At 33.8% G+C, this 13,038-nt stretch overlaps 1 pseudogene; it reads left to right on the top strand.

Moving 5' to 3' along the window:
• The first annotated feature begins 1,676 nt into the window (after positions 1–1,676).
• On the top strand, positions 1,677–2,234 carry LOC146954407 (putative calcium-binding protein CML26 pseudogene; annotated as a pseudogene).
• The last annotated feature ends 10,804 nt before the right edge of the window (positions 2,235–13,038 follow it).

The following is a 13,038-nucleotide window of genomic DNA, read 5'->3' as shown; positions in this document are numbered from 1 at the left end:
ATTTCCTCAATTACCCTAATCTTTAATCCTAAGCAATCACATCCTTCAATCTTCAAGTAACCCTTGAAAATGGTGATTCTCCAAGTCTTTGAATCCTCAAAGTTCCATGCAATCCTTGAAGTTCTTCACCTCGAACTCTTCTTTGCTATGTTCAGAGCTTGGATCCCCTTGAACTTGATAAGATTATAAAGAATCCTCAATCCCTGATGGTGGAAATAAACCACTTTATTCTCTTTAGACCCTTGATTTCCAATCAAGTTCCTTGAATGAAACCAATATACAATCCATATAGCACTCTAGCAATCTATGACTCAAAGACCACAAAGATTCCTAGAAAAAGTGTTTAATTTGAAGAACTAGTGGAAAGAGAGGTTTGAAGACTCAAGAGAGATAGTTGTAATTGACTTAGTGGTTTGGGAGTTGCGAGGATATATCTATATATAGAAATGAGTGGCAAATGCAAAATTCTAGCAAAAAACAACGCAGTGATTCAAATCACCAAAAGTCTGGACATAGCTTGAATCGAACAAAGTAACCCAGATGAAGGTTGATACGATTCAAAAGATTGTGATTCAAATCAACATACCAAAAAACAGCACCATAAGAAAACAATGATACGATTAAAGAAATCATGAATCGAATCAAAATGCTTGACACACAAGAAACAAGGGCAAAGAGAATGATTGATACAAATCAAAAAAATTTGAATTGAATCAAACATCTAGAAAAAAGTTTTGCCACTAAAAAAGGAAGATTTCTACACATATATGAACATGTTTGACATCCAAGAACCATATGACACAATGAGGCAATAAGTGTTAGGTGCTTTAACATGTTCTAGGCTATAACTAACATTAGATAAGTATCATCAAATAACCTAGCTAATTAAACATCATCAAAATAAAAATCTAATGTAATAAGCAAGTATATAACGACATATAATATATATATTCACAAGCAATAAAACCACCAAGATCTTTCACATATGTTTCTTCATTTTATTCCACTATCATTCCTATAGATGAAAATCAAATAAACGGTATTGAAATAGTTCTAAAAACTTAATATAAGAACTAAATAGAAAGTAAAACTATCGTTAAAAAGTAGGTAGTTAATTTAAGATATCAGCCCTATGCGGAGTGGCTAATTGTGGAATCATTTGTATGTGACAAGACTGAGTCGGACGTCAAGGTGATAAACCTAGTACGAGCGTCAATGAAAGATATTATGAATTACTTTACAAAATTGTACTTAATAAATGGTCTGAGAAAGATAAATAAAAATATTATAAAATGAGAGAGTAATAAATAGTTAATGGTATAATAAAAAAAATAACATTAATGTTTTTTTTGTATTGTAAAATGACTTATAATTTGTGACTAATTTTTTTTAAAGCGACTTATAATTTGAGATGGAGGGTGTACAATTTAGCCTAAAAATTTGAATTTTCATAAAATAGAATGAAATTTACTTTTATATAAATAGAATGAAATTTACTTTTTCATAAAATAGTTAATGAAATTTGAATTTAGCCTACGAAAGAGTTCCTTCCCACATCCTAGCCCTAACTAGCGTTGCACAAGAAAACGCGTGAAACTTAAACGCACAGTCTATATAAATCACCTCGTGGAGGAAAAAGAAACAAAATTGCAAACCCTAATTAGCGTGTCGTGTAGTGTTGCAAAACCTTGTTTTCCTCTCTAGGCTCACTGAAAAAGCAACTAGGCCATGGACGACGAGGTTCGCAACATCTTCAACAAGTTCGACAAGAACGGTGATGGAAGGATCTCTGTCTCGGAGTTGGAAGAAATGCTTTCGACTTTTGGCTCCAAAACGTCATCTGAAGAATTGAAAAGGATGATGGAACCTATTGATCAGAACGGTGACGGTTACATTGATCTCAAAGAATTAACTGATTTCCATTGCAATAATGCTGCTGCCGGAACAGACGACGAACTTCGCTATGCTTTCGACCTATACGACCTCGACAAAGACGGTTTCATCTCTCCCGAAGAGCTGCACATTGTTCTTAATAAACTTGGTGAGAAGTGCTCTCTGAGTGACTGCCAGAGAATGATAAGCAACGCCGATGCAGACGGTGATGGAAAAGTTAACTTTGAGGCGTTCAAAAAGATGATGGCTCTTTGATGTTGTTAGGGTTTAGTGATTAGTGATGAAGAAGATATAACTACTAACTAGTTATGTTAATATCTTCTTTTTATGATATTTTCTCTTCAAACTCTTCTGGTGTTTAGTTATTTGTTCTCTTCTAGTGCTCCGTTTAAAAAAATGTTTTATCTTAATTGTTGATCGTTCCAACCCTTCTGAAAAAAAAAAAAATGTCATGTTCACGAAGCCTGTCAAAGTGCAAAGGAAAAAAATTCTATCTGAATTAATGAATGGAATCAATATATTAACTGTGTTTACTGGTTGTGGTGCCTGGTTTGTTGCTAGGGAGGCTTGTGTTTTTTCTTTTTGGGGATATAGGTTTATTTCAGTAGTGCCCCTTTCCTTTGGCTGTGTATGTTTGTTTTGCTACTTGTGCCCATTGTTCACTTCTTGTGATGATGAAGTCTAATAAAATTATGTTTTTTTTTTTTTTTTTTTTTTAAAAAAAAAGAAGTCATATTTCCATATTCTCTCTTTCAAAGTGCAAAAATGGTATTTTCAAAGTGCAAAAATGGTATTCATATATATGATTGCCTCTAAATTTAGGATGACAGTTATCCTTTAAACACCATGGTACTAAGTAAAGCAATAGGAGGGTTGTTGCTTTGATTAGTATTTGCATCATTGGATGAAGCGGTGAGGAACAAATAATGATCAGGATTGAGAGTTATAGTGGTAGTTTCTATTAATAATGATTTTTAAATAAAAATCTGTGAGAAAAAGGAGTTTAACATGCCTTTGTAAATTTTAGTTTACCACTAGATATTTGATCCGTGCTCCGCACATGCTTATTATAAAGGGATTGACATACGAATAAGGATATAACCAACGGGATATGAATGAAATTGATGCGATGATTTTTTAGTATTAAATAAGTGTAAAAAAAAAGGCAAGAGGATAAAAATGAAATTGGTGCGATGCATTTTTTTAGATGAAATTTGTTAGGGTAAATTATTGCTAACCTAATACAGCAAATGAGCGGGAAAATATTCGGTTAAACTGCTGCAGACCTAACAAAATTAATAAATAAAGATATAGTCAACATGATAAGAATGAAATTGGTGCGATGCATTTTTTTAGTATTAAACTAGATTGATAATCCGTGCACCGCACGGGTCTTATAAGCTGAACTAAAAATAATAAGTTTGAATCCTTTTTTTAGGGAGTTGAAACATAGAAAGAGAATTATAAGTTCAAATATTAATATGTTCCATATTAATTGTAAAAGTGTTTAATGTGCATAAAAAAAAAATGGTCTCCATACGGCTTAATAAGAGATTCACAAATTGAGTATGGTGTTCTGAGACATAAAAAGAAAGTAAACTAAAATACAACATGTCATTTCCTCCTCTAGTATTAATTCTTTTGCCGTTAATCATCTCCATTCATCATAAAAAGTCTAGGGAATCATCACCCTTTTAGTGAGATGCTTTGATGTCCATGGATATCATGACTCCATGAGTGCTTAAGAATCCCCAATGGCAATATGATCTTTAACTCTTGTATCTTTGAGTTGAAAATTGTAAACAAAGTTAATAGGAAGGCAAAAATACTCCACAACAAAAAACCAAAATAAAATAAATAAGATCAAAAACAACAAATTCACAATAGAAGCATGAATATTGTTTGAGAAATTGAAGCCTTTATTTTAGTTACAAACCAAACCAAGTAACAATCTAAACATATTAGTTTCTTATCTAGGATTGCAAACACATCCAATGAGTTGAAGTAATTGTTAAACTATTATGATTGAATTACAAAAGTCCACATTGAAGAAATTATTACTATAAAGAATATAAAGCATTATGATGAAAAATTAACTAACAACCTTCTTAAAAATGGCTAAAGTTGAAACTGAAATAACCAAACAACTAAAATAATCAGGAAACTTTTCCAACATACACATCAAGAGGCATAGAACAATATCTTCAAATTTCTTGATAGGAGACAGAAGAAATTACCTTAAATTCATACTGGTGGAGTATTCACAGGGGGTAATGCGGAATATGTGCGATCCCCCTCGAATGGAAAAAATCCATCAACAATAAAAGCTTTGCAAGAAGCAAAATCTATTAGAGATATAATGAACGCTCATCTTAAGATGAAAGACTACTTTTCCATGAGCCTTGTTAATATAGTCATAAATCTAAAGCCAAAATGTAGAGTATCATCCGAGGACTACAAAAAAAGTAGCATAAATCCAAATTTATTCCCTCAAAGAAAACAACAGATTAGTATATATGCTAATTAGAGTTGCAAAAAAGTAAAAATGGAATTTGATAATATGGAAATTCAAAAAATATCAACAACCTCAAATTATATAAACCAACCAATTTTCTTAAAACAGATTGGCATGTGATAGATCAATGCCCAAAATAACTTGAATATTGAATGAAAAATATGCATCAATCAATTCACGTAAGGATCATTTTATTTTTGAAATAGCCAAATTTATTGAAAGCAAGCCTATGCAAGACGCACACGGTTGCCAAGAGACAAAGAAAACATACAAAGGTTACGTATGTATGCGGACAAACCTTAAAACCCAAAAAACACTCCCAATTAAAAACACAATTACAGCTACCAAAAGACCACCATAACTGGACCATTGCTGGCCGTATGTGAGCAGACAGCAGTAAAACCTCTCATTGACAACAGGGAGACAACTAAGTTGTGCTTCTATAACAGCCAGCTAAGCAGCTCCACCACCAACACAGCTAGGAAAACCACCAGGACAGCAGAAACAACCGATAAACACGCCAAAAACCGCAACAGCTACAACCCTTTAACTCGTTAAGGCCGCAATTACAGAATTACAATATTCTCCCAGTCCTTATATTCATGTATGAAATCATGTAAAAATGTTTCAATTAATAAAGAAAATGAATTACCTAAACTACATCAACCTCAAAGGGAGAACTGTCCCCAACCAGTTTGACATATGATTGAACAATGCCCAAAATAACTTAAATTCGAATGAAACATGTTACTAAAATTTCAATAGCAAGATAATTTGTCATCTGCATCGCACTGTTGGATCAAGAAATCCTTATTATTCCATTTGAAATTAAAAGATCCAGAACACAATATAGTAATCAAAGCTTAACAAATCCATCAACTCTAAATTAAAATTGCAAATAAAAAACAACAAAGGCCATGTCTCATAACAACAAAACCTGGAAGCAATATATAAGAATATGTCTCTATCTTTCCTTGCAAAGATAAATACAATATATTAAAATGTAGTTGACACTATGATTTCAATTTTATTATAGTCAAATGGCACACGATAAATACATGAAATAATTGATAGATAGAACAACTCTACTTACCCAATGGCTTTGAGTTAAAGGGTATCGACACCTTTATAAATAGCAACAAATCAATACTCTTTTTTCCTTTACTTTGCAAAACTGATACATATCAAATCCAAGTTAAAGCTTTTTTTCTCCTTTATCTCATTCCTCTGGCTTTCATTCATATTCATCATCATAAACAACATCATCTATCAATAGACTACTTTCATATTAAGTTGCAGTGGTTCAGCAAATATGTTATTCACTACATTAATTGTTAGCAAGCAATTAACATATTGGTGTTTATAAAAAAAGAAATACCATGTGTGGTTCTAGTAAACCATGATTATAAAGTATCAATCATTTTATTTTATTAACATCATTCCTACCAACTAATGAATCTGTTAAAATACACGATAGTAAAATCTGATACTCGTTTGTTACCTCTACAACCTTCTTCCATTGTCGTCCTGAGCCAAACTTGTTCTTAGGAGAATTCGAATTGAAACCAGCAAATGGAGACGATTTGAAGATATGGATTTGATGCTTGATTCTATTCTATTCTCACTCTGTTCAATCTCGCGATTCTTTGTGGCAATTTCCTGATCCATGTTCCCTGCAACATTCAAAATATAACAATCAAAATCAATAGATTTAATTTGCGGTAATCAATATTTAATATAAGAGATGATAGCAAATATTTTTTTGAAGAAGCTAAATAGCCCACCCAAATTGGCACCGGAGAGAATCGAACCTGAGACCTTCCAAAGGAGCACACTCCCAAGACCCAAGCTAATACCACCAGGCCAACCCAAGTGGGTTTGATGATAGCAAATTAAATAACAACACGATTAATAAACTCATCAAACTACAAATAACCAAAAACCAAATTAAACAAATGATCTTACAATTACCTTGATTTGGAAAGAAACCTAAAAATCTATTGAAAACTATTTTGAACAGCAAATGAATTGAAAGAGAAGAAAGATAAAATGAAATTTCAATTTGTAGTTAACCTTTTTGTCACAAAGAACAGGAGAAGTTAAAAATCCCTTTGATTTCTATTCCCAATCAAACAGTCACATTCACAGAGAACAATATCCATATTTGCTTCCTCTGACTCAACGCTTGAAAAATTTGATCAACCAACTCAATCTCACGGGTCAACAAATCAATTAAGAAAATTGCATCAATGTATAATTAAAATAGCAGAGCAAATTTGTTGAGACACATTGCATACCTTAATTATCATCTTTCATCTCTTTCTCGGCCATGTCTCGCGATGTGGGTGGTGCGCGGCCAAGCTGCCAATTGTGTGACTGGCATTGAGATAAACTTCATCTCCTCCGTGCAACGCACAAATTGGAAGAACCACACGGTATTTACGCCTTATGAAGTGAAAGGCTTTGTAAATCTTTAGTCTTTGGAAAAGTGACCTTAGTTTTAGGAGGCTTTGATATCACAACTCCACAAGACCTACAAAAACTATACAGTCCCAATCAAGATAAATGATTCAATTAATCTTGGATTTCACTCACACATATTGACCATGGAAACAAACAAAAAGCCAACAGGAAGCAGCAAATAAGGCATGTGTTAACAACATGAAATCTCATTATTCAATTATTTATTTTTCCTAATTATAGACTAATTAGTTTGTTTATTCAATTGCATGAAATTCATAATTCAGAACAACTTGATCTAACTTATGACAATGTGTGATCATGAATCAATAATCCAGATTAGGTTTTACTTAAATCTAACAGCAGTAACTTAATTATAATTGAAAATTCTCAACAAAAACAAAAATATACTCCATGTAGTAGCAGAAACCGATTTCTTTCAAAAAGTTATCGGTATATCAAAGTTAACATAAATCCAAAACACAATTAATAATAATAAGAAAAAAAACAAAAATCAAACTACTTCAATTAGAAGCAAAAAAAAAAAAAATCGATTCGAATCTACTTACCATTGTATTCCTCCTTTTCAATACAATCCAACGGCTATCAAAATCCTCATTAGAAGATCTAAACAAAAAAAAAAAAAACGCAAATCAGAGATCCATCACAACCAAAAATAAATTATGAATAATGAGATAAATCGTAATTACCGCATCGTCAGCTTCATCGGTGTTTTATCTTGGTTTTCGGGTGTCAAACATTGATTACGTTTGAACCTTTTAAACCGGTGATATCTTATTTTTTCTTGGGAAGGGAAAAAGTAAGCAAAACCCTTGAGAATCGAGGTCCGGGAGTTGTTTTCGCTACGGGAAGGTGTTAGGCACCCATAACGACTATAGTATCCTATAGGAACCGTCTTTAATTTCTACGCGCACGCTTTATTTTTAAATGCTACTTGAAAATGTTATTTAAACCTAAAAGGATTCTAAGTGAAGAATTGGAGGGAGAAGAATGTTTTTGGATTTTTATTTTAGTTGAATTGAAGGAATTTTGATTCCTTGCCTACGTACCCGATTAAGGGATCAAATCCACCGTAGTTCTCTTCCAAAAAATGTTTTTGTTTTTGTTGGTTGATTTTAAGTTTGAAAATTGGAATTTGAAGAATAGAAAGAGGCCTCAAGGGCATGAGATTGGGAAATTGTGAGGTTGAATTAGTCATTTGCAAAATGTGGTCCAAGTTTGATTATTTTCATTGAAATTTGATTAAGAAAATGAAAAAGAAAATACAATGGGATTTTGGATCCCAAGGTTTATTTGGAAAATGGTTTGAGTGAAATTTGTTCATATTTTTTTGGAAAGATTTTTCTAAGTTTAAAGCCTAAACATACAACTAAACATACAATCCTAAACATACATCTAAACATGCATATTCTAGCTATATACCTAAAGTGGTGTGTGTGCATGTGTCGGTGCTTGTGTCGGTGTACATCATTAGAGTCCATTGTCCTTATTACATCATACCCTAGATACATTCTATGGCCTCTTTGCCAAGAAAATTAAAAGTGCATAAAGGAAAAATATTACAAAACTCCTAAGTGTTTACATTCTAACTTTGGTACAAATTAAATTGCAAGAAAGAAATAGAGATGAATATGGGATGAAACGGAGATGCTTATGAAATAATGAAACATGAAATGAAAGGAGTTAGTAGCACATGACAATATCAAAGGAAATAAAGCAAGAGAAACACTAGAACATAAAGGATAGAAAATGAGTGCAAACATGGCTAAAATTTGTTCATAGAATGCAAGAACCATATGACCTATAATTCTCACATTCCAATACATTTTTAAAGGTTTAGAATCAAGTCTTGGAATGGGAATTAAGGCAACATGATTTACTTGGCATTTTAAAACAAACTTCAAGCATATTTGCATTATTTATTTACACAAGTAACTTGTATCCTAAGCAATTAACCAAGATTCACAATTATGCAACAATATCAAACACAAACAGTGGCTAAAACTCCCTCAAATCAAGTGGCATAGGTCACAAATGTTCATCAAGCAATTGGGATTGAAATCAAGCAAATTTTCACTCATTTTTGGCACAAAATATCTCAAAATTAGTAGGAAAATTAGCCACATTATGTCCACCAATTTTTAATATGCAAAATTACCACAAGAACACCACAAAATTATCAAGAAATGTGTATGAAAATTTTTAGAATTTTTCACAAGATTTTTGGACTCAAACTACATATAAACTTCACAATTTTTTAACAAAAAAGGTAAACATTTTACAAGAAAATACTACATACTTTTCAATCAAGATTTTAAAACATAATCAATCATCACAAAAATGTCAAAAAAACAATCAAGAACACATAGAAAACTTTTTAGGAATTTTTAAAGGATTTTTGGGCTAAAAAATGCAAGAAAACCACTAATTTCAACAAGAATAGAAAGAAAAAATGCTTCTAATATTCTTTTCAAGCTTTGGCACAAAAAATGTCACAAAAATGTTAGAAAAAATGTCAAGAACACATAGGGAAAGATTTAGAAATTTTTGTGAAGAAATTTGGACAGGTAAGGGTACAAATAGCAATTTTTACAGCAAGAATGCAGAAACAGGGGGGTGGATATAACAATCAGGCATGGCAGTTGGTTACTGGGCCTTAAGAGGCCACTGGAGCGGGTTGGGTTGTGGATCCGGTTCGCCCCTCCCCTATAAAACCTGTTGAACCGGTTTGAGAGCCATTTTTCACTTGGCTTTCTCTTTCTAAACTTCAACAACCTCTCATCTCTCTCTAAAAATAATCTGGAAAAAGGGAAGGGAAGGGGATGAACATTCATCCCTTCCGGTGAGCATATGAACTCCGACGCGGATTCCGGTGACGGTTTCCGGTGTCGGAGAATTTTTTCCCTCCGATCATGAATTTTCTTGCAGATTTCCAAACCTCTATTGCTCCTCTTTCCATATTCGAAATTATTTTTGCATAAAACCTCATAAATTACGCTAAATCTAAAGGACAAACTCACGAACAAAAGGAAGAGTGGAGAAAGAACCGTCATACCTCAATGTCGCCTTCTTCTTCAATTCGATTTCAGTCCTATTAATCTGCAAGGAGGTTGATGCGGCTGGCTCGTTTCTTCGTGGATTTAAATCTGGTACCGTTCCCCTTTGTTCTTGCCTTTTTCGATCTGCTTCTTATTCCTTCGATTCTGCTTTAGCTTCTTGCTGCACCGTACATCAATTCGAGGTCTGTGCTTGCGCTGCCATGAAATGAGTTCTGATCGGTGTAGATTGAAGGTTGGTTACAGTTCTGAAGATTGATTTGAATTCGTGAGGATGAAGATGAATTTTGACAGTGAAAGGTGTTTATGGATCAGTTGAAGATTTCTGGAAATTTTTAGTTGTTGTTGATGATGAATATGACGATGGTTGAAGGGAAGAAGGAGGTGGTAGTTGCGGTGGCTTAGAGGCGGTTAGGGTGGTCGGAGTTTGTTAACGGTGGGGGAAAGAATTGGTTACGGCGAGAAAGAGAAAAAGAGAAAGAAATTTTCTCTGATTTTTTTTTTATGATATTTTTGTGATATTTTTTGGGAAAAAAGTGGTAATGATTGGTTCCGTTGACTTGGCTTGTGATGATTGAATTTATAGTGACAAGTGTAAGTGCTGGACGAATCAGGAGCTGCCATGTGGACTAGGACCCTTAACAAACTTTTGGACTAAATTGCAAATGACTAAAAATAAAGGACTAAAACGCAAAAGTGACAAAAAAGGACTTAAAAGTAATTAATAATAAAATTGGTAAAAAAATGTAATTTGGAAATAAACGTAAAGTGAAACGATTAAAATTGACAAAACGGATTAAAATGAATCAGCAATTTTATGTGAAATGACCAAAATGCCCCTGGAGGCTTAAAACGACTAAAAATGACTCAGATGAAATTTTAAACTGGATTTTTAACAGGAAATTAAAGCAAGAGTTTACAGACAAAATTGAAAGACTCAGAGACAAATTTTTAGAATTTAAACAGGGCTTTAACACATGAAAAGACTAAAATGCCCCTAGGGGCAAATCTGACTCAAAATGACTTCAAATGCAATTTTTGAAATGGATTTTGACATAAAATTGAAATGAAGACTTATTCAAACTATTTGAAAGTACTCAAACAAATTTTTAAAGATTGAAAGAGATTTTATCATGGGAAATGACTAAAATGCCCTTTTGCAAATAACATTGAAATAAAATGCAGAGAAAGATGTAATTGATCAGAGACAGTTCAACTGACTTAGAATGCAAAAAAAGAAGAATTGATCAAGTATTTTTAGGTCCAAAATTAGGGTATAACAGCTGCCCCTATTTAAGTTTCTTTGTCCGGAGAGTCAAGAGACGAAGTCTTAGAGTTGACGGGACGAAGATACTTAAATATTAACATTTGCACTGCTTTTGGACATAAAAATACGCTTTCAGATTTTCAAAGACATGAATGCCATGCAACATTTTGATTATGAATGCAAGACAAACGACTGGGGCCTATGGAACCTGTCATGTCACTAGGGATCCAGGTGGACGTTGACAGGGTAGACAAACCAGGGTATAGAAAGTAAGGCACAAGTTGTTCTTTGGGTCGAACTAGCCGCTTGGCCAAGGAATACAAAACAAGAGATAGGTTCAAGCTATTCTTGGGATCGAACTTGGCGCTTGACCGGAAACATAGACATATAGGTAGATACAAGCGGTTCTTTGGATCGAACTCGGCACTTGGTTGAAGATACAAACAGATAGACAGACACAAACTGTTCTTTTGGATCGAACTGGCCGTTTGGCTGGAGACATAGACAAAAGGGTTGATACAAGCTGCTCTTTGGATCGAACTTGCTTGTTGGATTATCACCACGTCGTGTGGGAAGGTGCAAACTGTTCTTTTTGATCGAACTTGCCGTTTGACCGATAACAAAGCATAAGCTGGGTACAAACTGTTCTTCAGATCGAACTTGTCGTTTGTCCGGAGGTATAGGCATATAAGCAGGTACAAGTGGTTCTTTTTTTGGATCGAACCTGGCACTTGACCAGTAACAAGATACAAATTGAAAGTCTGGTTTAACAAGATACCAATTGAGGGTAACTTGTCATTGACTTGATTTGAAAATAGACATGACCATTTTTGTTGGCCCAAGAGTAAATTGAGAGTGGATTGACATTGATTTGAATTGAAAGTTGACATTGGAAGTTGAGATTGTAAGTTGAAATTGAGCAGAGACATAGACATTGATTGAGAGTTTGAAATTGAAAGAGTCATTGGATTGGAATTGAATTGAAAGTTGAAATTGACATTGACATTGGATATTGGAATTGAATTGAAAATTGACATTGACATTGGATATTGGAATTGAATTGAAAATTGACATTGACATTGGATATTGGAATTGGAATTGACATTGCTTCGAATTTGACAGTTGACATGATTTGGAATTGAGATTGGAAAGTTGAGATTGCATCGAATTTGACAGTTGAAATTGAATTGAATTTGACAGTTTGGAATTGGAATTGTGATTGAAATTGAATTTGACAGTTGACAGTTGGATATGCAACATGTATGTATGGTATAGCAAGATTATTGGATGTATGAGCACATAAAATGCATGATTATGCATGTATGAATGCTTGAAATGCATGATTGATTGGCAGTTTGACAAGGAAGTTTCACAGAGATAGACAAAACATTGGAAGATTGGGCACGTAGTGGCTCGTGCTGAAACATATTTACAGGGGGAAAACCTCTTTGGAGAGACCGTCGTTGAGAGACGCATCAAAACCATGGCTGAGGGCAATAAAACTTGTAAAGGAAAGGATCCTTGGAAAGTTCTTGGATACAGGTCGCCGTTGCTAGGCGTGTCAGTGCTGGGTAATCATTGGATGTTCGCATCTGTGGTCAATGCTTTTTCAATATTCTTTTCATTTTTCATTTTCAAACCCCATTTTTGCCTGAACCGCCCTTTCGGGTTTTCGATTCACCGGGGAATAAGATTCTTTTCATTGCCCCATTTTTGCCTGAATTGCCTTCATAGGTTGTCAATCAGCGGGGTGCTCATTTTTGCCTAAGCCGCCCTTTCGGGTTTTCAACCTAGCGAGCTTTTCATTTGCATGTTTTCATTTTTCA

This window comes from Medicago sativa, chromosome 1 (assembly GCF_051527215.1).
Source record: "Medicago sativa cultivar Bolivia chromosome 1, Bolivia_mono, whole genome shotgun sequence".
Classification (NCBI taxonomy): domain Eukaryota; kingdom Viridiplantae; phylum Streptophyta; class Magnoliopsida; order Fabales; family Fabaceae; genus Medicago; species Medicago sativa.
Note: the sequence above shows the minus strand (reverse complement) of the source record. Positions and strands in the feature narration are given on the sequence as shown.